Raw genomic sequence first — 26,699 nt, forward strand, 5'->3', positions numbered from 1 at the left:
CTCATTTGATAAAAGAAATGGGGCAAAATGTCCACAACAAGTGAATCTGGGTAGAAGATACAGGAGTATTGTATGTATATGCTCTGTATTCTTATTCTTGTTATTTTCTGTAAGTTTGAAATAATTGCAAAAGGAAGCCACAAGGAAAAAAAATGTGCTTTAGAATCGTAGTAGCTTCTACCACACCAGATATCATCAGCTATCGTGAGGGGGCAGGGAAAGCCTGAAGAAGGTAAGACAATTTGTGCAGTCAACAGAAATCTCTTAGTTTAAGTGTGTGGTAGTCAGAGAGAGAAAGAAAATACTCAGATAAGCCACACTTGGAAAGGTGATTCCTATAGAGGTGAGACTATATACATATGGCCAGAGAAGATTTCTTTATTTTCTTTATATTCCACCAACATTTAGGAGTTGAAAGATTTGGATTTTATGAAGACATAAAAAAATGACTTTTTATATTATTGTCTACGCTATTTGTCCTTTTCTACACTAAATGTAACAAATGTAACTTGAATAGAACAATATGAGGATCAACACTATGGACAGAGTTAATATGTGCTTATCTGAAACTTAGCAGATGAAGAGATACTGCCAAAATAAACAAGCTGAAAGTGAGAACGGACATTCGAAGTACATTACTGTGTTACTGGAACATCTGGTACTAACACTGTCAAGTTTACATATGTTCTCAAATACTTATTTATGTAACAATCAAATGCTAAGCATTCCAGCTGCACTTGTAAACTTTTTATGAACTGAGTCATATGCACAAGCTCAGCTAAATATACTTGACAGAGGGAGGAGCGTGAGGAAACTATTAACGCTCAGGACTGAGGTTTGATTGCAGCAGGGCCTCTGGCAGTGTTACGGGCTGGGGTTTGGTATGAGAGCTGAGCTGCTTGGCTCGCGTGAGATTCATTTCATTCCAGTAGGTAGAATCACAAACATCTAGTCAATGGTCAAAATCATGATGTGACAGCTAGGTTTTTTTTTTTTAGAGATAATTCACTCAGGAAAGAAAACTGTATAAAGATTAAAAAAAATAGAGTGGAGGACATGATGATGTAGTCATTAAGAAAAGCATTTTGGATTCTAAGGGGAAAAAATATTTTCCTCAACACATTCTAGAGTCATACAGATAGTCTGACTGTAGCGATGCATAAATTAGAAAAGCTAGCATAAAAAGATGAGGCACTTTTGCATGATGATCATCTAGTATTGCTCCTAATGAAAATCAGTTGTGCGATACTTGCCTCTTTAGAGATGGAATAAACAGTAACTACCTTAAACCCTTTGATAGAGTAAAAAAGCAAGAAGAATAGAAGCAAATCTTTCTATGCCCTGTTTTCCCCTTTTACAAACAAAAGGAAGAAGACAGGAAATGACTTTTCCCAAAGTTTGCCTAATCACTGCTTTGATCCAATTTCTAGAGTATGCAATACTGCAGAAATTCACCAAGTTCTTTATTTTATGAACAGCAGATCTTAATCAAAGTGATTTCTGTCACTTTGAGGTTAAAAGGACATATTTGGGGGGGATAAGAATCACCCCCACCCTCAATCTCCTGTCAGGATTCTGACAGTTTCCTGTAGAACTCCCCAGATGTTTCAGAGTGATTCCTTGATATGGAGGTGTGAAGATCTGTGATCTATGTGATCCTCCTGCCTATACTCGACTTATGCCAGAACTTGCGATCACAGATCCTGGGCCAGGAAAAATACTATCTGCCCCTTCACCCCATGTAGCTTTAGCTCTAGGAACCCTAGAGTTATATTTAATCTCCTCGGGGAGCTCTTAAACATCTCAAACCCAGGCTCCACCCCAGACCAATGAAATCAGAGTGAAACTTAGGCATTATCTCCCCTTGATTGTGCACCCAAGGTTGAGAATGAGGATGGGCATTGTTTTGGGATCATGGGATTCGTTTTATAAAAAGGGTATTATTTTTGTAAACCAATTTGGAAGCAGTAGGCCTTCCCCATGCTAGGTCTGGAAGTGTGGGAGTTACAAACACAACAGCTCTGACTCTTCAAACTCCACCTCTTCTCACATCTTGAGAACACCTCAAGGTCTTGATAAGGGACTGCCTGAGGACAGGTGGTCTAGCCTCTCAAGTTCTACAGCTTCCCTCACTTTAGCTGAAGAAGAGCTGAACAAGAAAAATAGTTGTTTGTTTTTTCATTTTTGACAAGTTATGAAAAAAGTAACAAATTCTGCCTACACAACTACATTGTGCAGTCATGAATGTGAAGGAGAGGGTGGGATTTAAGTGGGAGCTTAACTTATGAGGACAGAATATACTAACCTTTTAAAAACCTAACAGGAGACCATGGGAATGGGAAAGGTGGGGGGGGGGAGAATTGGGGAGAAGGAGTGAGGCAAATCATGAGAGACTTTTGAATGCTGAGAACAAATTGAGGGCGAAGAGGGTAGGGGAAAGGGGAAGGGAGGCGTGATGGTCATGGAGGGGGACATTTATGGGGAAGAGCACTGGGTGTTATATGGAAACCAACTTGGTAATAAACTATTAATAAAAAATACCTTTTAGATCTTTTTGCAACATCAAAGAATATAAACATATACATATAAATTTCTTGCCAAGAGCCTGGAATTCAGCTTCAAGAAGGGTGACTACAAATCCTGTCTGCCTGGACAGTTCCAGTTTATACCTACTGTCTCTGTGTATGACTAATAGTACCTTCTTAGACTCAGAGTGTCCTGTTTGGATGTGAATTGCACTATGAGGGATTAGAGAGTTCATCTGAACAGAGAACTCAGTTTAAAAAGTAGAGACAACGGGGCACCTGGGTGGCTCAGTTTGTTAAGTGGCCGACTGTCTCAGGTCATTAACTCATGGTTTGTTAGTCTGAGCCCTGCATCAAGCTCCACACTGACATCGAGATTTTCTCTCTCTCCCACTCTCTCTTTTTCTACCCTGCTTGTGCTTTCACTTTCTCAAAATAAATAAATAGGCTTTAAAAGAAAAGTAGAGACAGGATATTTGAATTATACGCAGTAAATGCTCAATAAGTATTAGATGCTATAAGACTATTGTCATTATTATGAATTCACAAGCAACACGCTTTAAAGGCAGTTTACAAGGATTAAAAGGAAACAAAAACACACACCGCCAGGTTTGAACCACATCTCTACAACTGAAAATTGGTTTTCTCTGCAGTCCCACAAGTGGTAATACAGTGTCATCTTTGAAAATCATGGATAGTTTTCTTACTCCTTTTTTTACAAAAAAATATAATTCAAGGTAATTAAAAAAGGAGTTTGCCTTCAAAATGTCAGAGGATTTATATAATGTAAAGATGGTTTTTAATCATTACTAAATAAATGGTCTTCCTTCCATTATTATCTAAGCTTAGCAATTTATGTTCCATGGTCTGGGACAAGAAAGCAAAAAAGAAATTAATTAAAAATGAAAAAGACAGGAATGGCATTTAGATCTGCTTTAAGTACTATCTAAAATGTTCTCTTGTTTTGACTTACTCCAGAAGGAAAACTTAAAACAATGAGTAAATGAGTATAAGTTACAAAGAGGCATATTTTAGCTCAACATAAGGATTTTTAAAATAGAGTTGTCCAACAGAATGGATTGTTTCAGGAAATGATGAGCTCCTTTGCTGAAGATATCCAAACTGAGACCGGATGAACATATGCCAAGGATGCTGTGGGAAACATTTCTGCACTGTGTGGGAGGTTAGCCAACAGAAGACGATGCCTTAGGTTCCTTCCAATGCTCAACTACAGAAGTCGTACGACTACCGCAAACATGAATAACTACCTTAATGACACAAATCCCGAGGCCTGGTTAAGAAAATGAAATAAAAAAAAGAAAAGAAAGAAAAGAAAAGAAAACCAACCAAACAACGAACTTTACTTGGGTTCCAGGGCAAACAGACTATGTGAAGAAGCTTTTCTTTTTGAATGCGAAGATAAGAGAAGTTGCTACATTCTGAAAGTATGTGCTTCATGATAAATGGAGTTATTTTATAAAATTTAAGGCAAACAATAAAGCATGCATTTTAAAAGACAAATGAACTGAAGAATAAAGAACCATTTGCTGAATTACCAAATTATCCAAAATAGGAGGATAAGAAGCTAGGCAGAAAAGCACTGAAGGAAGGGTTTCCACAGTCTTACAGTCCCATGGAGAAAAAAATAGAGTTCAGAAACTACTAAGGGGGATAAATCCTGATTAAAACCCCTAGAATCTCAATTAGAAACCCAAGTGTCCACAATAGCAAAGAGAAGAGGTAGACTGAGCAATTACCAAATCTGTAGTTAAATCCCAGGATCAGAATAAGGTAATCTGCCAACACCATATCACCCAATCAGATCCACAGAGAAAGATGACATTATCCAGAGTCACTACAGTTCAGCAAACATAATTGTTGATATTAATAAAACACACACACATACAGGACATAAAACAGGACAGGAGGGAAAAACCAAATCAGTAGATGAACCACTTATTGGAATTATCAGAGTGGAAACAAAGAACTATGATTAATAGTTTAAAAAATAAATGACATGAAAGATTTATACATTCTAGACAGGTAGAATTTATTTAGAAAATCAGATAGAATTTCTAGGACCAATAATACATAGAAATAAGAAAAAGATTGGTGGGTTAAATAGAATAATGGAAGCTGGAAGGGGATAAGTGATCTGGAAGAGTATTTGGGTTGAAATTTGGGTAATAAAATGGATGAAAATACTAAAAAGTTTGTAGGTATACTATGTCAATGGTAAAAACATATACTTTAGTTGTTGTCCAGACAGTGGAGGGGGAAAATAATAGGACAGGAAACAGCTGAATAAATAAAGGCAAAGGATTTCCAAAGTGAAAAATATCAAGGCAAAAAAAGACACATCATAGTAATACTGCTAAAAACAAAAAACAAAGGTAAAAGAAACTTGAGAATAGTCAAAGGGGGAAAAATATGCCTTGCTTTCAAAGGTACAGAAATAAGAATAATAGTTGACTTGTCAATGGAAATAATGAAAGGTTGATAATGGAATGACATTTTCAAGCTGCTGAAAGACAATCATCATCCTGGATTTTATACCCACCAAAAATGTTCTCCAAAAGTGAAGGTAAAGTAGACAATAGCAGACAAACAAACAGCAAATGAAATATCCTCACTAAAATGCATGCAAAGGTTAGTTCTGTTGGCCAAGAGAAAATGATTCCAGTAAGATACAGATGACCATAAGGGAAGGGAAGCAAAAATAATACAAAAACAGGGAGGGGACAAAACATAAGAGACTCTTAAATACAGAGAACAAACTGAGGGTTTCTGGAGGGGTTGTGGGTGGGGGAATGGGCTAAATGGGTAAGGGGCATTAAGGAAGTGAAGCTACTTGTTGGGATGAGCACTGGGTGATATACTCCAGTATGTTCATCTGTATATTCCAGACGAATCACTGGAATCTACTCCTGAAATCATTAATGCACTACATGCTAACTTGAATGTAAATTAATAATTAATTAATGTTAAAAAAAGAAAATGATTCAAAATAGAAGCATAGAAATTCAACAGGAATAGTAAAAATATGGGTAAATATAAATGAATACTGACTGTATATAGAAGTAATTACAATGATTAATGATAATAACATGAAGGATGGTTATATATAATATTCTAAAGTCCTAGCATTGTTCAAGAAATTTTAAATGTATAGAATTATATTACATTGTAATAAGTTCAAATTGTAGCACATAACTTTAGGATACTCATTAACCATAATAAAAGAATGTGTAGGGGCGCCTGTGTGGCTCAGTTGGTTAAGCGTCTGGCTTCTGCTCAGGTCATGATTCACAGTTCATGGGTTTGAGTCCCATGTTGGACTTTGTGCTGACAGCTAGCTCAGAGCCTGGAGCCTGCTTCAGATTCTGTATCTCCCTCTCTCTCTGACCCTCCCCTACTCACGCTGTCTCTCAAAAATAAATAAACATTAAAAAAAAAAGGAACAGAATGTGTAATTACCAAACCAACAGGGGTTCCTAGGTGGCCCACTTGATTAAGCATCTGACTTTGTCTTAGGTCATGATTTTGCAGGTTCCTGAGTTTGAGCCCCAAGTTAGGCTCTGTGCTGACAGCCCAGAGCCTGGAGCCCGGTTCAGGTTCTGTGTCTCCCTCTCTCTCTGCCCCTCCCCCACTCATGCTCTGTCTCTGTCTCTCTCTCTTAAAAATAAATAACCATTAAAAATTTTTTAGGGGTGCCTGGGTGGCTCAGTCAGTTGGGCTTCCAACTTCAGCTCAGCTCATGATTTCCATGTTTGTGAATTTGAGCCCTGTGTTGAGCTCTGTGTGGACAGCTCAGAGCCTGGAGCCTGCTTCAGATTCTGTGTCTCCCTCTCTCTCTACCCCTCCCTTGCTCATGCTCTGTCTCTCTCTATCTTTCAAAATTAAATAAAGCATTAAAAAAAATTTAAAAAATTTTTTTAAAGAGGGGGTATAATAATGAAGGAAGTCTGTTTAACCTTAAACAATGTAAAGAAAGAAAAAAAGGAACATTAAAGAAGTGAAAAGAGAAAAAAACAGATAATTATAAACACAAATACATGAGTAATTACATTAAAAGTAGCTTCTCCAGTTAAAAAATATTTCAAATGAGATTTTAAAATACTGTAAGAGGGGTGCCTGGGTGGCTCAGGCCATTAAGTGTGAGACTTTTGATTTCAACTCAAGTCATGATCTCACGGCTGGTGGGACCAAGCCCCATATTGAGCCCTGCACTGGGTCTGTGCTGACAGTGCAGAGCCTGCTTGGGAATCTCTTCTTCCTCCTCTCTCTCTAATTAAATAGATTAACTTTAAAAAACACAATCAGGTACTATATATAATTGATATTCTTTAAATATAAGGATAGAGAGAGGAGCCTGGGTGGTTTGTTGGTTAAGCAGCTGACTCTTGGTTTTGGCTTAGCTCATAATCTCACGGCTTTGTGGGTTTGAGCCTTGCATTGGGCTGTGTGCTGGCAGTGTGGGTCCTGCTTGGGATTTTCTCTCCCTGCCCCTCCCCGACTCACACTGTCTCTCTCGCTCTCTCTCTCTCAAAATAAATAAATAAACCTAAAAAATAAATATAAGTATAGAGAAAGGTTGGAAGTAAAAAGATGCAAAAATATATACCATTGTAACTCTAACCAGAAAACCTGGTGCAGAAGAAAACAATTTTAAATTTGCTTTCACATACCTTCAAACATCTAAAGCTTTATGAACAAAACGTAAAGGAGAAGACAAGCCCTCACAACCAGCTCCATCAATTATTGGTAAAGAAGGGAAAGGAAAAATATCAGCAAAGAATAGAACATCTAAAAAGCACTTGTAACAAACGTCCCACAAGTGGCACATATACAACATCATGCCCAACAACAACAGAATGCACATTCTACAGACATGAATATGGGTCATTTTCCAAAGTTGGTCATGTGGGCTGTAAGGCAAGCCTCAACCAATTGCAGGAGACTAAAATCATCTAGAGGATGTTCTCTGATCACTACTTAATTAAGCTGGAAACCAATAAACAAAGAATAGCAAATATCTTTGCTTTCTCGCTTAAACCAACACTACAACAAATAAGAACAACCAGAAGTTTTTCACTCCAGAAACTGATCCAGAGATTATTTTCAAACATTTAAAACTGTGCTGTAAAATAAATTTGCGGTGATTTTCAGTTAATTACCAAAAATATGCAGAGCATATGTTTTGATTAACTTTGTGTAGATGAAATAATACATAAAATTGCTTTTCTTAATCGTTTTTGCCAGTAAATCAGGTTCCCCCTTTTAAAGATGTCACTCTACACACCTGGGATCACTAATAAGATAAAGATTATACTCGAAAACTTTGGTAATTAAAAAAGGGCCAACTTGTCAACTTACTTTACATATTTAGTCATTTTCCACAAAAATAAGAAAATCTTAAGCACATCTACTAACCTTGCTAGACTGACTATGTGGTCCAATGCCAGCAGGTGCCGAATGAGAAATGCTCTGATCATGTAGGATTTCTTTGAAATGAGAGAGACCGTCACCAATCTTTAGGTCACTTTGGTGGGCAAGGCCATCCACCGAGAAATGTATTCCTTCTGGCAACCTAGTTTCTACACATACTCTGAAAAGTAAACCAAATGGAAAGGAATGAGGTAAAACAAAAAATCAAAACCCCAAACCATGGTAATCAGTGTGGAAAGATCTCTTATTGTTGTGGTTTAAGTTATTGGATGGAACTTACACCTTTATTTTTTGTTCCTCTCCTAATTCTAATGAAGCAACAGAAGAAATATAAATCTAAAAATATACCTTTAGCCATGTTGCAAAGTTAGAGGGGCGCTAATAGCATACCAGAACAGGAAGGAATTTTACGAAAGAAAAACTAAGAGTTGCAACAAACTAGAGAATGTGCAAACTCAAAAAGAAAAAAGGAAGGATATTATATTCAACAATTATAATTTTCACCTCTTTGTATTTTACATGGGGTGATGTAAAAGTTAGTCTATTTAACCTCCAGTTATGTAAAAGTTAGTCTATTTAGCCTAACTGATCTTTGGCCTATTCTTTCTATTACTCAACCTGAGTGATATTTTTTTAAATGTTTATTTTAATTTTTGAGAGGTTGAGAGAGAAAGAGAGAGAGAGAGAAAGAGACAGACAGACAGAATTGGAAGCAGGCTCCAGGCTCTGAGTTGTCAGCACAGAGCCCAAGGTAGGGCCTGAACCCAGGAACTGTGAGATTATGACGTGAGCAGAAGTCAGATGTTTAACCAAGTGAGCCACCCAGGTGCCCCTGGCCTGAATGATTTTTAGAAATCACAAATACTTTCATTTTCATAGCAGGTTTTTAATTTTTTTTAATTGTTAAAGTTTATTTCTTTTGAGAGAGAGAGAGAGAGAGAGAAGGGAAGAGAGAGAATCCTAACCAGAGTCCACACTCAGCATGGAGCCTGCTTTGGGGCTTGCTTTCAAGACTGTGAGATCATGACCTGAGCCAAAATCAAGAGTTGAATGCTTGACCAACTGAGCTACCCAGGCATCCCCATAGCAGCTTTTTAAAAAGGCTATTATTGGGGCGCCTGGGTGGCTCAGCCAGTTAAGTGTCCGGCTTCGGCTCAGGTCATGATCTCACAGTTCGTGGGTTCGAGCCCCACGTCGAGCTCTGTGCTGACAGCTAGCTCAGAGCCTGGAGCCTGTTTCACATTCTGTGTCTCCCTCTCTCTCTGACCCTCCCCTGTTCGTGCTGTGTCTCTCTGTCTCTCAAAAATAAATAAAAAACATTTTAAAAGTTTTAAAAAACTATTATCTACCTCAGGTGCCTGGATGGTTCAGTCAGTTAAGCATCAGATTTCAGTTCAGGTCATGATCTCATGGTTTGTGAGCTTCAGCCCCTCTTGGATGACCACAAGTCCCACTTTGGGTGAATCCTGCTTCTCTCTCTCTCTCTCCCTCCCTTTCTCCCTCTCCCTCTCTGCCCCTCAAGGGATTCTCTCTCTATCCCTCTCCCTCTGTCTCTCACTCACTTGCACCCTTTCTCTCAAAAAAAGAAAGAAAGAAAAATTAAAAAAACTATTATCTATCTCACTGTCACTGAAGACATTAAATAGAATAATTTTGAAGTTTTCTTTATCAAATTAACTTTGTTTCCAAAAAGGTTATATTGTTTTATTTATTGAGTTCCTTGCTTCTTTGTATTTGTGTTGTTTAACCTTGAATTTTGGTTCTTGGTTATCTACTCATATTGATGTGCAAGGACTTTGATTACTGAATATTGTTACCTGGGGCGTATTTCAAGGGACAATGTTCATCTGAACATTGCTCTGACAGCAAAGATGATTAGCTGGTGCTGGCCACACTTCCAGGCTGGCTTGTGTATACACCGTACTTTTGGGGTGGACACATTTCCTTGTCTTTGGGGATCCATTAATCAGAGGAGACTCTGTCCCATTAAAATCCCCTTTGGGACTCTCCCATATCATATTTAGATTTCCAAAGTTGTAGCTTTGTCCTGTACTTAGTAGAGTCAGCTACTTGGAAAGCAAGGTGCTGGTACAGTTGTTCTAACACCCTGTAATTAATTGGCCAACCAGACACAGCCTATTCCTCTCAGTTCCTTATAGCCATTAATCTTGGGCTTATTCCTTTTGTTTTGGAAGATTTTTTCCATCTCTATGGAGCTGTAGGTTCAGCTTTGTTGCGATATGCCATCCATCTTATCCTATTTGCTTTATATCTTCCAGAAATTTGCACTTCTGATAGCCCCCTTCCCTGTTTTCTGTAGTTGCTAGGGATTTATTATTGTTTTATATTTCTTCTGTCAGTTCAACAGAATTCTGATAGGGAGGAAAGACAAAAGCTGTCAAAATGTTCAGTCAGCTCTCTTGAACCAGTATATAAATTTCTGTCAACTCACTTGAACTAAATGAGCAATTAAACAAATGTAATCTGATAACACTTCCTAGTTTGCTTAAATGGGAGCCATACATCTTAACTCCAACTCTCCTTTAATGTTTTAGTAAATTTATGTAGACTCTGCTTTTCCAACCTTTCTTCAATATAAGAAGTACACTGTCCCACTCCCCAACTCTTTCCCTCTTTTGTATCTCCAATCTTTCTCCTGTGGGTTCTTCTTTTCTTCTATAACAGATGATCAATCTTCCCTATCCCCCAAATATCTCCTCAATTCAACCTCACTCCTATCCTTCACAGCCCTCTCAATTAACTCCTAAGCCCTACAGTGATGAACAATGCCAAACAGTCATTCTTGAGGAAGCTTTCCTTGAAGTTCCATGATCCTACCTCTTTAGCAACCTCTTAGTCTGAAGGTGGTGGGATAATGGATTTCCTCTCAATGAGGAGTAGAAAGGGCATAATGCCAAAGATAGAAAAGAATCATGAAAATTCATCCAGAATGGGGAAAGGATGAAAAACAATGCTGGAGCCTTCAAAAGTCACAACCTGTGTTCTTCCTTTTCTTAGTCTTCATCTGCAGCAATGAACACCACCTAACCCTTCTCTCTCTCTGAAGGTAACTTGCCTAGAATTCCATGCTACTGTTTGAACTGGGTCTTCTTCCCATACTTCTGACAATTCCTTCTTAAAGTCTGAAGGGAGTCATATAAGGCAGGAGGTTTCTACAATATGGAGTGTAATCTGTAGGAGAGTCAAAGATTTACAAAATTCTTTGAAATTCACCAGAATGTGGAAGGAAAAGACAGAAAATAGGACAAAGAGGAAAACAGACTGGAAGTAATATAAAAGAAAAGGTGGACCTGGCCAGTCAGTGGGGAACCCTGGGCTTCAGAGCCACTGAGGTCTGTGTGGGAAGTTGTAGTCTTAGTGTTGCCTACATAGTGGGACAGCTGGCAAATGCTGGGTACTTGGACCCCTAACTGTAAAGCACCTGATGAACACTTCTTATCTTATTTGCTTAATAGTAAAAGGGGTTCTCTTATCCTGGCCACGGTTTACTGGTTCTGGGGGCAAAGGGTAGCCTGCTCATGGCTGAATGCTGTTAACTGTGCCTGAATAGGCCCAAAGCAAAGCAGATGTTCCTTGAGAAAGTTCCAATTTCCCTGGTTAATGCCACAATACTCTGATCACTCCTTTATCTGATGCCTACTAAGTATTAAAGCATTTTCTTATTCGTAAATCACTTTCTGCTTATTAACTTGTGATGGGCCTTGGGTTGTTTTAAAAAATTATATTACCTAATTCTTAGAGAGTTAGAGTCTCTAAACTTAAGAAATATCTTTTTGTTTTCTTTCTTTTAAAAGATGTATCTCCATTGGGGCTCCTGGGTGGCTTAATCAGTTAAGTGTTTGACTTTGGTTCAGGTCATGATCTCATGGTTCAGGAGTTCGAGCCCCACATTGGGCTCTGTGCTGACTGCTTGGAGCCTGGAGCCTGTTTTGGATTCTGTGTCTCCCTCTCTCTCTCTCTGCCCCTTCCTGGCTCGCATTGTCTCTCTCTTAAAAATAAACAAACATTAAAAAGACTTTAAAAAGATGTATCTTCCTAGAATAGTGTTTTGATTAAAAATTAAATGAGTATCAGCTTCTAGAAAACTTCCCAGAAAATCAACTTCTGTCAAATTACTTTAAGCATTTTCTGTTATACAATCAAAACCATTTTCTTGTTCCTCCTTCATTTGCTTTGAAGATTAAGGATTTCAAAAATAATTGGAAAAGATGATTAAATATTAGTCAATTTCCTTGCATAGTCTTACATAGGCAAAGCAAGAACAAAACATGTGGTATTCAGTTGTTGAAAAGTGTGTCTGAAACCATTCATTTCAAGGATAAGGAAAGCAGGCCAAGTTAGACCATATGAAAATGAACATGGATTGGAAGTAGAGGGGACGGCAGTGAGTCAGAGTATACCTGCTCTGCAAAGATTCCTTCTTGACCTCATTGTCAAACACCTCTCTCCAGTATTAATTTTCTTTTGCTTATATTCCAGAATCCCTTTACTTCTCAAGCTGTATCATGAATGCACATCTCTGTGTTTAGATTACTGACAATAGTTGTTAAACAATGGTAAGAATAGCCATGTGAGACAGGGATATAAAAGAAGCCCATGATAACAAACTGTGTTAGGAAACATGACAGACACATACATTTGAATGGCAACACAACCCCTCTACCAAGAGGAAAGAGCATGTTCAAGAGCAGGCTTCGGAGCCAGACAGAGTGGAGCATGAAGCCAAAACAGGGATTTCAAGGAAAATGCCTTGTATTAGGCATCCAGGCCACTTTCTATTCATATGACAGCAATAGTTACCTACCTTGCAGGCAGGCAAAGGTGAATGCGGTCACATATGTCGAGTTAGCAGCTGAGACATTTTTCATGCTTTTCAGATAGATGGACCAAAATGGTATCTTTCAATTCCATTTCCCTAATAAATAGGAGCTGCAGAAGAAATGAGATTTTCATAAGTTTATGAAAATTGTAATTAAAATCCTTCTTCTAAACAATCATTGGTGATATTCTGAGTAGACTTCATACAAAATAACATTCCATATGTTGTATATATTTCTCGTAACGGATTAGTGTGACTGTAGCACTTGATGAGGAAAGGTCACCAAACTTTTTCTGTAAAGGACCAGATGGTAAATATTTTAGGCTTTGCAGTACAAGAGGCAAAGATCAAGACATTATATAGAACAAAACAAATTTTGGAAAATCTAATAAAACGTAGACAACAAATTGCTTTATTAGCAAAATTCAAAATACAATAATAATAATTGAAACATTGAAAAATATATGTCTACTAATGAGAAGAATGGAGTTCTTTTTTGTTTTTTCTTTTGGGATAACATTTCACTTAATAAAGTTTCAATGTTAGTATTCCTGACATCAAAATGGCTGCAAAAGGTCATTCATAAACATCATTCTTAGCTTGTGGATGGTATCAAAATGGCAGCGAGCCGGCTTTGGTCTAAGAGCTTTAATTCATTGACTTCAGCAGTATTCAGCTCCAAAGTTATAATGATTTTCCCTTTTATAAAAATTAAAGTGTGACTTTAAACTTTAGGTTTTAGAAAATCAATTGACTATAATTCACCAAGTTTTTTCCTTATAAACTTTATATTAATAAGATTGAATAAATGAATACATTTTAAAATGTATAATGTATAAATTTAAATGTATAGGTTATGTAAAAATAATCTATTGGTTTTTATGTTAGCATACTTCCAATGAGTAATCTCAGTGATTTTAATAACTCATCCCTAAGTGAACAACAGCCCAAATAAGGAAAAAAACCATTACCCAAATTTCAATTAAAACAAATTGATCTGATTTTTGACCTCTGAAGTTGTCTGTAATGCCCTCTATGCTACATCTGAGATTAGAACACTTTCTATTTGATCTGCCTTAGATAGACAGTAAATACTAGAAAATTAAGATAAATACAATGTTCTTAGAGAATGTTGATTATTTACATATTGTTATCCCTTACTTTCTCCAAAACTCTAGAAAATGAGATAAATCCTCATAGAAACAAAAAACAAAAGGATTTAATGTGATAAAGAAGAAACCAGAACCACAACTTTTGAGACTGTACATTACAAATAAAACAGATAAGGGCAATAAAATTCTTGGGATGAACTTAATCTTGGAATGACCATTGACTTTGTAGAACTCAGTTGTTAAGGAACTTGGGAGAAATTATCTCTCCATTAAGCTGATTCACTTAGAACTTAGAACCACAGACAAAGAATGCCAAAAAGATAACTGAGCAGCTAATCATCAATAAAGTGATAAAAGGAAAAATATTTAATATGTATGACATAGTCTGAATAAAAGAAAATAGCTACAAAACAAAATAATAACTTACAAGCAGTTCCGTTTGAGAATCTTAAGCTGTTTTCTAAAATAATATTATGTCATTCTTATACACTAAAAAATTGTGTCAAAATAACAAGCAGTTTATTTCTTGTGCCAGCAAACAGCCATATTCTTTCCTTGTCAGATCATTTATTTAGGCAGGGGCAGGGCAATAACTTCACTTATTCAACATTCATTGGTGGTGGTCTTTCTTAAAGCACTAAGAAAATGAATTAAAATTATTCTAACATGTTATAGCTTGATAGGCAAGTTAATACTTAAAAGTGAACCAAAGGTAAAAGGTTAAAAGTGAGATCCCTATTCAAGGATCAAATATTTAGTCTTATGTATTTTTTTAAAAAAGCATCTCATTTATAAACACTTCTGGCTGTAAGAATTATAAAATATTTGACTATTAGAAAGGTCTTTGAGTTTTATTCTTTGTATGTTTCAAACAAAGCACTGCTATTTTTCCAAGGTGAAGTATAATTCTGCCCAAGAATAGAGATTTTGCCCAGATGAGCTCTTGCCATTCCTTTCTGCTTGGTGATCCTTTGTTAAATATGCACTCAACAGCATTTACACCTAGGAGACAGAAGATACCATTATAGAGTAGGGGATTCCATGTCAGAATCCTTCTCCAGCTGCTCCTAGTCTAGAAAGTAACAGAGAATTAAAAATTTCCCTCACTCACATCTGTGTTTTCAATAGTTCTGACAGCTGGAGATTTTGAATTGAAACTCATGTTGTACAAAATGTGTCTACTTTTAGGATTTGGAATTTCCAACTCACAGTTACCTGAGGATGGGGAACAGGTGATAAAAGTTACCTGACGATCAGGTGATAAAAGTTAACCTGACCCACTAGCTGGCAACACCTGGCTGGTTTGCTTGCCTACTGAGAACACTTAGGATGGAGCTGCTTCCACTCTTGATGGTCTAGGGATACTGAACTCCTTGCACTACTGTGCTTAGACTACTAGGTGTCCTGATTATACGCAGCTACCCCCACAAACAGTATTAGATAAGACATGGGTTGAAAGTGTTACAGATCTGGTCTGAATCACCCGTAGGGAAGAACCAAGTGACACTCAGATTTTGGAAAGCAGGAGGCTAATTTCACACTGGCGAGCTCAGAGGAGATCACTCTCCAGAGGTCTGAGCACCCAGCATAAGCAGTGGGGGCAATTTATAGTCTGTTGCTTCCGCACTCCGCATTAATAGTAATTTGGGATCCGAAGCAAGCAAGGTGGGAAGAAGAACCTGGGAGAGAGTCTTTGGTCAGAGACTGGAATTTCCCTATGGCCTGTCGGCCATCGTATAACAGAGTTTTCCCTGTCAATAGGTCCACTATTATCCATAGCTCCCCAGCAGATGAAGGCCATCTTTACTGTGGCAATCTCTCTTTTCCTCCAAACAAGTCTGTGGGTAAGTGTGCCAAGGACTGCTACTCTGGGAGCATCAAGATGCACTTCACTGCTTTTTAATTCTTTGGAGATTATCCTTTTCATCTTCCCACTGGGCTATCTGGGTTTATGACACATTTTTCTAGTGAAAAATATAATTTTTATCAAAGAAATTGATTCACAAAAATCTTTTATTTAGTCATGTACATATAAACCTCTTATCCCCAAAATGATTTGAGACAGCTATTTGTGAAAATTTACCTTGCCAGCAACTTTTCAGAATCTGTTACCACACTAACTTTATAAGCAAGAGACAATTAACCGCAACTTTTAAAGTGCTTGGTTTCTTGAATTTAGAAAATTGTATTTCAACTAGACTATATAGTTTTTAAAAAGTATTATGCATACTTTAAAAAATATTTTTATCTTTTTTGTATGTCCTAAATATCTCAAAAATTTGAATAACTATCGAAAGCTATGCCTTACTGTATTAGTAAAAGTAAAAGGTATTAATAATAGTTCGTGCAAGTTTTGGCAAGTGTGTGAGAAAGTTGGAACTCAAGCGCATTTTAAAGGCATATAAATTGGTTTAACCTTTTAAACAGTAATTTAATCAAATGTTCAGAATCCATATTTGGAATATGAAAGATAATAACTTTTGGAAGATAACATGGTCCTTATGATGTTGAGATATGGGAATGTTTTTCTTAAATGAGACACAAAAAGCATTAACCTTAAAAGGTTAAAAAAAAGGAATAAATTGTTCATCAAAAGACATCACTGGGAGTGAATAAAGAAGCCACAGTATAGAAGATGATATTGCAACACTCATCTCTGACAAAGGGCTTACATCTAAAATAGTCAGAAAACTCTTACTGATCAAGTAAAAAGTATGACAGATAATCCTGTAAAAAATATATATAAGAGGATTACACAAACACTTTACAAAGAGGATTTCCAAGTGGCTAAAAAGCAAGCAATCACAGAACTACTAATTAATACAGTCCAATACAACCATGAACTCACTAAGATGGAAAGTATTAAAAAAGACTGACAATATAAGTGTTGGTGAGGCTATGGGGAAAATGGAACTCCAATAAACTGCTGGTAGGAATGCAAATTGTTTTAAGCACTTTAGAAAACCCAGCAATTCTACTCAATAAAAATTCATACGCATTTAAACAAAAGTTTTCATAAAAGAGTATTCACAATACAATTATTTGTAATCGCCATTAAATGCCCAAAAGTCCATCCTAGAATGTATATAGTATATCTGTACAAAGGAATACTCTTCAAAAAAAATTTTAAAAGAAAAGAAGAACCCAAGCTGTCTTTACAACAAACTGGAAGAATCTCATCACTATAATGTTGAGAAATGAAATGAAAGAAGCCAGGCACAACAGAATACATGAGAATAAATAAAACATTTTCATTTGTGTAGTGTTCAAAAACAAGCACTCCTAATTACCTGTAGTAATTAATTGTGTGAATGGTGCTCACCTTCAGGAGAAGGGGAAGCAGTAATGACTGGGAAAGTCACAGAGCTGAGGAGGAGACTTCTGCAGTCCTGATAAAGTTTTATTTCTTGACCTGCACAGCAATTATGCGGGTGTGAGCACTTTGTGAAAATTCACTCATCTATTTATTTGATTCTTGCTCTTTGTGTTAACACATCAACAAAATGGTAAGAAAAAAAAAGCAATTGTATGGATTTCCCTAAAGTGATCCTCTCAGTATCATTTCATTCATGCACAGGTGACTGGACAGACACATTTCTTCCTGCTTCTCCATTTGCATGGCCACCATTTTCCAATAAGTTTTGGTCATGTCTTCTGTATTTTTAAACATTTTCTCTCACTGTCCTTTCTGTATTACTGCATTTGTCTTTTTCTTTGAAGTCATAGATAATAACCCTGAGAGCTTCCAAGAGTAGTTTTGGGTGGGAGTTGTAGTCTGAATGATCATGTCTTCTCAAACTAAGGACAGTTTTCTTCTATTTTATAAAATATCTCTCCTCCACCACCTACTTGTGTTCTGTTTATTTTAAAGTGGGCCTCCCAAATTTTTCTTCCATATCTCTCAATTTATCTTCAATTATTTTCTAGTTTGTTATATATTCTGGGTCACATCCTTGACGGGTAGGAAATTACTAGATTATAAACTTGTTCTTGTGTTTTGAACTATATGACTCTAAAAGTCAGGTTAACATATACTTGATTTCAGGAATCCAAGTAGTTTTCTGAAGGAATTTATCAATATTTTTGGAAACATCTGGGTTTTCATCGAAGTTTTAAAATTTTCACTCAAATATATTATTTAAACACAGTGAAAGAATAAAGGAAAAGTATGAAGATAATGCTCATGGATGACTTTGAAAAAGATGTGAAAACCCCCCTTCTCAAATGTTATACAGTGCAGACAGAAAATAATTAAACTTGATTCTTAAAATGTTAAGGTCCAATTCTGAATTTGGCATTTAAAAAACATACTATTTAATGATAATGTTATTAAGATATAATATACTTTAGAGATGTCATTTTCCTCTGGATATCTTTGGATTTTCTCTCTTGTGGAGAATTTTGGTTTTATGTCTTGCTTAGAAAAATTTTTTTGGTTTTGTTTCAATGAACATATTTGTGGGACAACAGCCAAGAAAAGGTGCCATTTGGGGAAGGAAGGGGAAAACATTTGCTTCCTTTATTTTCCTTGGGATAGTTTTGCTTACAGAGTGAACACAGGTCGCCATCAAACTTGCAGAGCTGAACAGCAGAGGTGACTTTGTCTTGTCAGCATCACCTTGTTCCCAAAGTCAGTAGCTTTTCCAAAACACTGTCCTTGCCCACTGACCTCTTTAGTTATTGCCGCATTTAGACACTTTAACAAAAGTCTATTGTTTACCCTAAGTGGCATCAGTTCATTTTTATGTATTGCTTGCTCAAGGTGAATTTATTTATAAGGAGGATTAATGCTCTAGAGTTATTCCATTATTAAATTGCTCTAACAACACTAAGAAATTATTTTCAGCCACTAATTAAAACTAAATGCAGCACCAGAATCCATCTAGTCTTTGCTTTGCTTCAGCACCAAGAAAATGCTGTTATTAGGATTCCATTGGAAATAATTTATTTGACAACATCTGACAAATTTCTACACTTAAATTTCTCACTTAAAATTTCATAGCTAAGTAGCTTGAGAAAAGTACCTATATTTTTTTAACACAATCCTTCAATGACAGACTTATAATGTAGGTACATCACTGACCTATGGAGAGGCCCTACAGCATAGAAGTTAAAGGTAGAAGCATGAGAGCCATTGTGCTTGTGTTTATCCCACCAACTGACTACTTGTGCAAACTTGGCCTAGTTGACTTTTAGATACCTCAGTTTCATCATCTGTAAAATGGGGATGACAACAGTACCTAACTCATAGGGTTGTTGTGAGGGTAGATGAGTTAATACAGTGCCTGGCACATAGTAACTATTAAATAAAATGTAGCAGGGTGCCTGGATAGCTCAGTCAGTTAAGCATTTGACTTAGGCTCAGGTCATGATCTCATGGTTCATGAGTTTGTGCCCCACATTGGGTTCTGTGGTGACAGTGCAGAGTCTGCTTCAGATCCTCTGTCTCCCTCTCTGTGCCTCCCCTGCTTGCAGTCTCTCTCTCTCTCACAAATAAATAAATAAATATTTTAAACAATTTTTTAAAATTTGGCTAATTCTTCACTGTTTTTAGTGAGGAGTCATCAGAGAGTGTCTGAAGATGCTAAATCAGTAGAGATGTGCATGTATTGTATAAAGTTGTAAATCATTTTCCAAAAGACCTAAAAATAGAAATTGCTACTTTAGAAGTCAAGGGAACAATACACCCAATAAAAATAAGATGAAAAACAGCATAAATATAAGTGCATAGATTAAATACAAAACCACTCTTTCCTCTCCACTGTGCCTTCTCACATTGTTATTCTGTTATTCCTGATGCTTTTTCAGAGCTCCCTCTATGATTTCAAACGTTGCCTATGCCCTGTTTCAATCACATGAAGCTGAGGAACTTGTAAACCTCAGACGAGAAATAAAGATCACTACACACAAGTTGCTGCACTTTTCCATCTCTGCAATTTTTGCATTGGGTTGTGTAAAAATTCCTCAGCTTAACCTTCCAGCTCCTTAAGCCGATGTTTAGCTCACTTCTTTCTACTATGCATCCCAATACCAAGGTTTCATTTTGTTTCCATTTATAATGGACTCACTGTTACAACAGCAGCTGTACCTTCTCTAACTTATCAAATGCTAATGGTAATAATTCATTTTCTTCTGCTCCTCAACTCATCTCCCCAAACAGGTAAATTATTTCTGTGTGTTGAATACGATGCCTGTCTTTTGTCCCTGTGTTGGCCTTTCTCAAATTTTTGGTGATTCTTGGTTATAGCTTGGTGTTTATGGATAAGGGTCTAGATTCCTGACCGTTGCTGGCTGTAGTATATGTCCCCAGTCCAAGTGACTATCTTTTTTCTCCTGAATATGTGTATTGGCTCTGATTATATGGGCTCTGGCTGTGTGCCCAGGCCTTTGTGTGGGCTTATCTTTTGGATGCAAGCATGCCTGTTCTCATGAAGCCACCCAGTAGCCTACATCTCTAGCTGAGGAACAGAGTATAAGCAAAGTGGAAGAAGTAAAATATATCCCATGCTAGATAAGGATAAGTGTTATTGAGACATTTAAAACAAGGGAGCAGTAGGCAAAATATTAGGGTGGGTATGTGGCATTCCTAGATAGGGTGGCCAAGGCAGGCCTCCTTGAGAAGGTGACATGCCCCTAGGGGCAGAAAGTAAGCCAAGAATGTTACAGACTGGCTAAATTGCAAGTACAAAGGCCCTATACAATGTCTGAAATTTCTATAAAAGGAAGCTGTCTTAATCATTCACATTTTGTCTTTTGGAACTTCTACTGTTTCCCCATTTGCTTTGTACTACAATTTAAGATGTTGCAAGTTTTTGAGGCATTATATACTTTAGTTCTTGCTGAGCAGTTATAATCTAGGTACTTTGTAAAAGCTTTCTAAAATTGACTTTCCAAAATTAAATATAATCTTACTAGCAAAAAGTCCCAACTCAAATCTCCAGGGAAGGTTCTTTAAGCAATGTTGAGAGTCTCTGAACTGGAAATCAGGTGACATGAACTCCAGTAGTAGCCCTGCTGGTAACTTGCTGTCAGACTTTGGTGAAGTCTAGACTTCTTCTGTCCTCAGTTTTCTCTTCAATGGAATGGGACAGGTAAGTTGATTCCGGTGTCTTATGTCCGTATTTTGTTCAATGAATACGGTAATTCGAATAACCAACCTTAGATTGAACTCTTTGGTTTAATTCTACTTTACCCCAGTAAACATCAAAACTTGCCACCTTGTACCTGGCCCATTTCATTCCTTCATTATCTGCCTGGCTCCTGACCAAATATCTTTTACAGACCCTCTCAGTTATAAGGGCATGGAACTATGACTGTACCTTGTTTATTAAACCCTCCTAAACTTGGGAGTCTGCTCTGGATTTATCTTCGCTTAACAAGATCCATTGAAACTTCCACTCACTGGGATACAGTTAGGGAAACATTGTGGAAAAATGATATTGAGTTCCTTATTTCCTGATTGTTAAATGGAAGAGGCTGTCATATCTGGGCGCAAACATACCCAGGACAGTTTTCAAGCGGCTGCCTTTTATGTAGCTAAGGCAGGATAAGGTGGCTGGAAGAGTCTTCATGGAATAAAAGTACAATTGAACAATCTCCAAAGTTTATTTTTTCTGCAAAAACCCCTTCATCTTCATCCTGAAATACAAATTGAATACACACTCTTGCCAGTAGATTGTAAGCCCTGAACTTATGTTCAAAATGTTCTGCCTTCCTTTTCTGCCACTATTTTCTGGACCTTTGTGGCATTATACTCTCTCTTGCTTCTAGATCTCATAATGCTAGTTATTGTCTTTCACAGGCAGCATTTTCTCCTTCTTTCTCCTATCTTCACTTGATAACTCCCAAGACACCTGAATCCCCCCAAGATCTAGGTCAGGTGCATTCTCTCTCTCTGTCTCTCATACCTATTTTGTGAATGGTATTAGCTTCACTAGACTCTACATCCTGTGAGTGTAGACGGTAAGTCTGTTTCATTCTCCATGGCAAACCCAGCAGTTAGCACAGTTCCTGGCACAGGATACATCCTAAGAAAGTGTTTGCTCAATGAATTTTAGGAAAAGAAGGACTCCTAGGATACAGCTGGCCAAAAGAAGAAAAGGTAATGAAAGAAATAGGTGATAAGAGGAAACAAAGGCTTAATTTATAAAGCAAAAGAAATCAGAGTTAAGTCCTGAAAACGATTGCTAAAAAATTAAGCTAAAGAATACTCATCGGTCACAATCCTTAATATTGAGATTTATTCCAAATAGGTAGGAACATAATGCCATTGAGTGCAAGCAAAGATACTTCCTTGGGGGTCAGTAGAATATATTAGGAAAGTATAAATTAATGGTTACTGGGGAGCACTTAAGCATGGCAAACTACAATATCGATGCCTACAGTGTACACTAGCAATTATTCACATTCAGAATGTACTGACTTCTAAGATTATGACACACAATTGCTATCTGGTAATATTTGTTATTCTATAAAATATAGGGAGATAAGGGTTGTGAAGAATGGGAGGAGTGCCAACTTTCAAGAAAGTAATAAACATTAAGGAACAACTCAGTCTTAATAATTTTAGTATGACTTAAGCTCAGTTGTGAAATTCTAAATTCTTAAATTTAGACTTCTGAATTCCCCTGGCAAAATTTATCTTCTTGGGGATTATTAAATCAATTAACCTTGGGAAGGGAAGGTTAAAAGGACTTCTGTGGGCTACATTCTCACAGCATGAAAGAGAACAGGCAGAAGCGAGTAGGGTTCAAGGAAAGGTTTACACTAGCAGATGATCAGCTCTGTTCTTGCTAAAATTTGGCAAAGAAATACACTGTGGTTTCTTCAGATGACAGCACCATAACTCATTTAGCTCTCTCCTACCTTTTCACAAAAAGGCCAAAACCCCACAGGAAATGTGAGCACTGACATTTTCTACCCAGGATCAAAAACTGACTATTTTGCCAGAAATTGAAAACAATATAGCTAAAACAGTAAATACAACAGTAATGTGTTGAAAGAAATAGGCTGCTGGACTGGCCAGTGACACAATCCATCATTTCTATTTTAACTTCTGATGGATAGAAAGGTAAAAAAAGAAAAAAAGAAAAAAAAATATGTTGGGATTGGCAGACTTCCACGAAATAGAATGAAAACCAAATAAATGTTTAAAAAACCCCTTTGCATTAATTTACAGATTACGCTCCACAAATTTACACTAAACACTGTACTTTTAATGGCAAGTTTGATTATATGTTTCTAGCTGATTTCCAAGCAGTTAAAAGCTAGCTTAAGGGCCATCTAGAAGGCCTGATTTCTTTTCTTTCCACAAAATGCTAAAGCTTCTTTATCATTCTGTATTCAGCCATGAACTCAGCTGCACAAGCCAAATGTAAAGATTTTATGGGCCAATCTATCATGTGAATTCGTGAACAAGAATACAAGCCTCCTCATGCAGCCGCTAAGGGTGATTTCCATTTTTATGAATGAAAAAGAACCCTGCATAAACATTCTTTATTTAAAGTTTTAAATGAAGAAAGATGCAAAACAAAATGGGAGCATTTTGTTTTATATGTCAATATCTTGTAAGAGGGGCAAAAGAAGGGATGTGGCTCACATGATTCCCAAGACAGCAGTATCTCCTTTGCATTAAGTACATAAATGAGATTTATGGCCACTGACCTAATCTTAGATGCCAAAATGTACAGCAGGAACAGCTTTCTGAAAAAGTTAATTTAAAATTATGGTGTTAACAAAAGCATTTTAGGAAGCAGACAACACGGCGGGCGAGCATGCACACATGCATCCAGGAGAGCGGACTCTAGAAAAGAACCATGGGTATTTGCATAAAGCTTTACAATACATCTCAGAGATAATTCAAATTTTCCTTTTTCTCCCTGTCACCCTGGCGTTAATCAATTTCCAAATAAATGCATATCACCAGACAGTTGATTTTCATCACTAAAGGTCACTTAATACCAGACATTCATAGGTTCAGGTCTTGGAGAGGCTTAGAGGAGAAAAATAAATAAACCTGTTTATTCGTTTTCTGAATTTTAAAAGCAGGTTCCTGACCACTAAGTACTTAACTAGATTGCACCTTGGAGAAAGAAAGGCTTGAGCAGCTGCACTTGTAATACTTTATTCACTGAATGAGAGAAAATGGGCTGTGATACCGCTAATCCACTGGTAACCACTTGGAGATTTTCCTGAACACACCGGTTTTTGACTTGAAAAAGACCAAAAAAAAAAAAAAAAACGGGGAGAGAGAGAGAGAGAGAGAGAAGGAAAGAAAGTAGTAAAGGAAACCTACACTGACAGATATCAAGTCAACACTTTCTTAATATAGTCCCATAAAACAGAATTCCTGGAAAAAATAACATCCTGCAGAATAAAATGTCAAGTTGAAGAAACACATCCCTTCCCTTATCATTGGATTTTAACAAGTGAACTATGCATAGCTGGAGAAAGTAAACATATAATAACACCCGTTTTCCCAGTGATTTCAGAAGTTTTTACTTTTACATACAGATTTGAACTGCACAAGTATACACTTTGGGTGTATGTACATATATCGTCTCCCTGGAACAGATAAATCATGTCACTATGTAACATGTACATAGGGACAGAAAGATTGTCAAAGAGAATCGTCAAAATTTTGAAATTAAAATGCAGAGTTCAAAAGAATGTTGGGTTATATAAATATCTGAACATTCACTTCTAAATTACCATCTTAGCTTACATTGTCCCAAAAGGGTCTAAAATATGAACTTGGCTGTAGGTAATTTCTTTGGGAGCTGAATCCTAGGATGCAGAGTGAAGAGGCACAGGGAGTGAGAGAGAGGGAAAGAAAAACCAATAATGTTGTTGAGTTCATTAATGATCTGGGCAACCGAGGATCAATTCTATTGGGGATCCTCTGAGGAACTCTGTAGAAAGTGCCTCAAAATTGCTCATCTGAAGGATGTCAGGCTCCTGCTTTTATTCACAATATCTTGTTTCCCATTGGTTGAGGGCTGCTGAAGGTGGCAGTGACTCCCTTACCCTTCCACGCTTTCCTGGAAGGGCATAAGGGCTGAGCAAGGTCCACTGGCTTCAGAGAAAGCCTCAGGGCAGAAGAATGAAGAAATGGACAGCTCAGGCTTCTGGCAGAACATTGTCAGTGTGCCTAGAAATGTTCAGTACTGCTGTAGCTGGGATCAGAGGTAGATGACAGCATGTGACAAGGGCATCAAACACCTGTACCTCATATGCTAGGTCACTTGCAAAAGCTTTCATTTACTACATTACTTTGAATCAGCTCATGGGATGGAGATTAGTAAGACTCTTTATAATTTCAAAACTTTTGCTTTCTGAAATTCATTACTATGCTTAAATTTTTAAAAAGCTGCACACATCTAATTTATAAAAATAATTTGTGTTCATGTAACCAATCCAGTTTTCTTTCCAATTAACGTGTGTGTGTGTGTGTGTGTGTGTGTGTGTACTTTCAGAAGAAATTAATGTTTAAACTGGTAAAAGAATGTATTTGAAATTTAAAGAAAAAGAGGAAAGAGGGCAATGATGCTAAAAAAGAGAAAGAAAAAGTATCACCTAAATAGGTATTTATGACAACTAACTTTCACATTGTGTCAGCAGTACAAAATTACTTAAATGGAAAATAATGTAATTTGATTGGGTTTATTATATTTTTTATCTCAATAAAGAAAAATCTGGTTTAGGTTAATTTAACATTTTTCAAATGGTTTTTCAGCATTACGAACAACACATTGTCTTAATTGTATTTTTTTAGAAAGACCATACACCATAGTGGTTAAAACTTCTCAGGCCTTGAAGTCAGAAACTTATGTTTGAATTCTTACTCTACAACTTACCAGCTATACAAAATGGTACCAGTGACATATTTAGTAATATGTTCAGTAATTGGTACTTTAGAATTAAATCATACTAAATCATATAATACATATGAAGCCCTCAGAAAAGTGTCTAACTCATAATTTCTGGTCGGTGACATTGGTTATTATTATTATTATTAAAATTCTGCAAAAATTAGGTAGTAAAAAGTCATAATGGCAAGTTTGTAATTATATGTGTACTCATATATTGTTATGGTACAAAGCAATAAAGGAGAAAGAGAGCATGTTACTGAGTAAAATATAGACTCACTGTTTTGTAGAAGGTGAGTCCATGATTTCCAATGGGAGGTGGAGTTTCACCTTGGTCTTCTTCCTCTGTCCAGAGAGGACATTATCCTCATTACGGTTCATTTCACATGAGCGGCTACCCATAAGCAGCTTGTCAGAATTCCAAATGCTAAGAAAAAAGATTAGAGAGCAGAATAAGAAATGATGAATCAGGAATCTTTTTTAAAAAAGTTGAAATTGGATAGGAAAGTATAATTTACATTTACTCAAGATAAAACCTAGAAGAAAAGCAAAAAGTTGACCCACTCATAGGAAAATGCAATTATCTGGTAAAGGCAAAAAGCTGATGTTGGTGACACCATGTGGACAGTGAGCAGTGGAGAAGAACGGAAGGGCTACAAAATCACACAAATACTTGGTTTATTATATCATATAAAGGAAAAAAAGCATTATACTACAGCAGTGTAGAGTTGGGTTGTGAGCTGCTTAAGGGGAACGGAAAAATACATGGCTGCTAAAAGCAGAAGACACAAAGTAAGACAGCATCAATAAAAAAAAAATCTTTAAAAATTTAAAAATTCCAGTGGGAGAAAAGGTTGATGATGCAGGATTAGGCCAGCATTAGAAACTCGTCTATCAGCACCATTAA

General features: G+C 36.8%; 1 protein-coding gene across 2 annotated transcripts in view; it reads right to left on the reverse strand.

Moving 5' to 3' along the window:
* The window catches only part of DPH6 (diphthamine biosynthesis 6), a 271,479-nt gene that overhangs the window by 68,990 nt on the left and 175,790 nt on the right, over window positions 1-26,699 (reverse strand). For both annotated transcript variants that reach the window (XR_003913310.1, XR_003913309.1), the window contains exons 9-11: window positions 26,073-26,219; window positions 12,799-12,923; window positions 7,959-8,133 (exon numbers count right to left, since the gene is read on the reverse strand). The gene's annotated coding sequence lies outside the window, so the exon portion shown is untranslated. The remainder of the gene's footprint in view (window positions 1-7,958; window positions 8,134-12,798; window positions 12,924-26,072; window positions 26,220-26,699) is intronic.

The sequence above is a fragment of the Suricata suricatta genome, chromosome 9 (assembly GCF_006229205.1).
Source record: "Suricata suricatta isolate VVHF042 chromosome 9, meerkat_22Aug2017_6uvM2_HiC, whole genome shotgun sequence".
Classification (NCBI taxonomy): Eukaryota; Metazoa; Chordata; class Mammalia; order Carnivora; family Herpestidae; genus Suricata; species Suricata suricatta.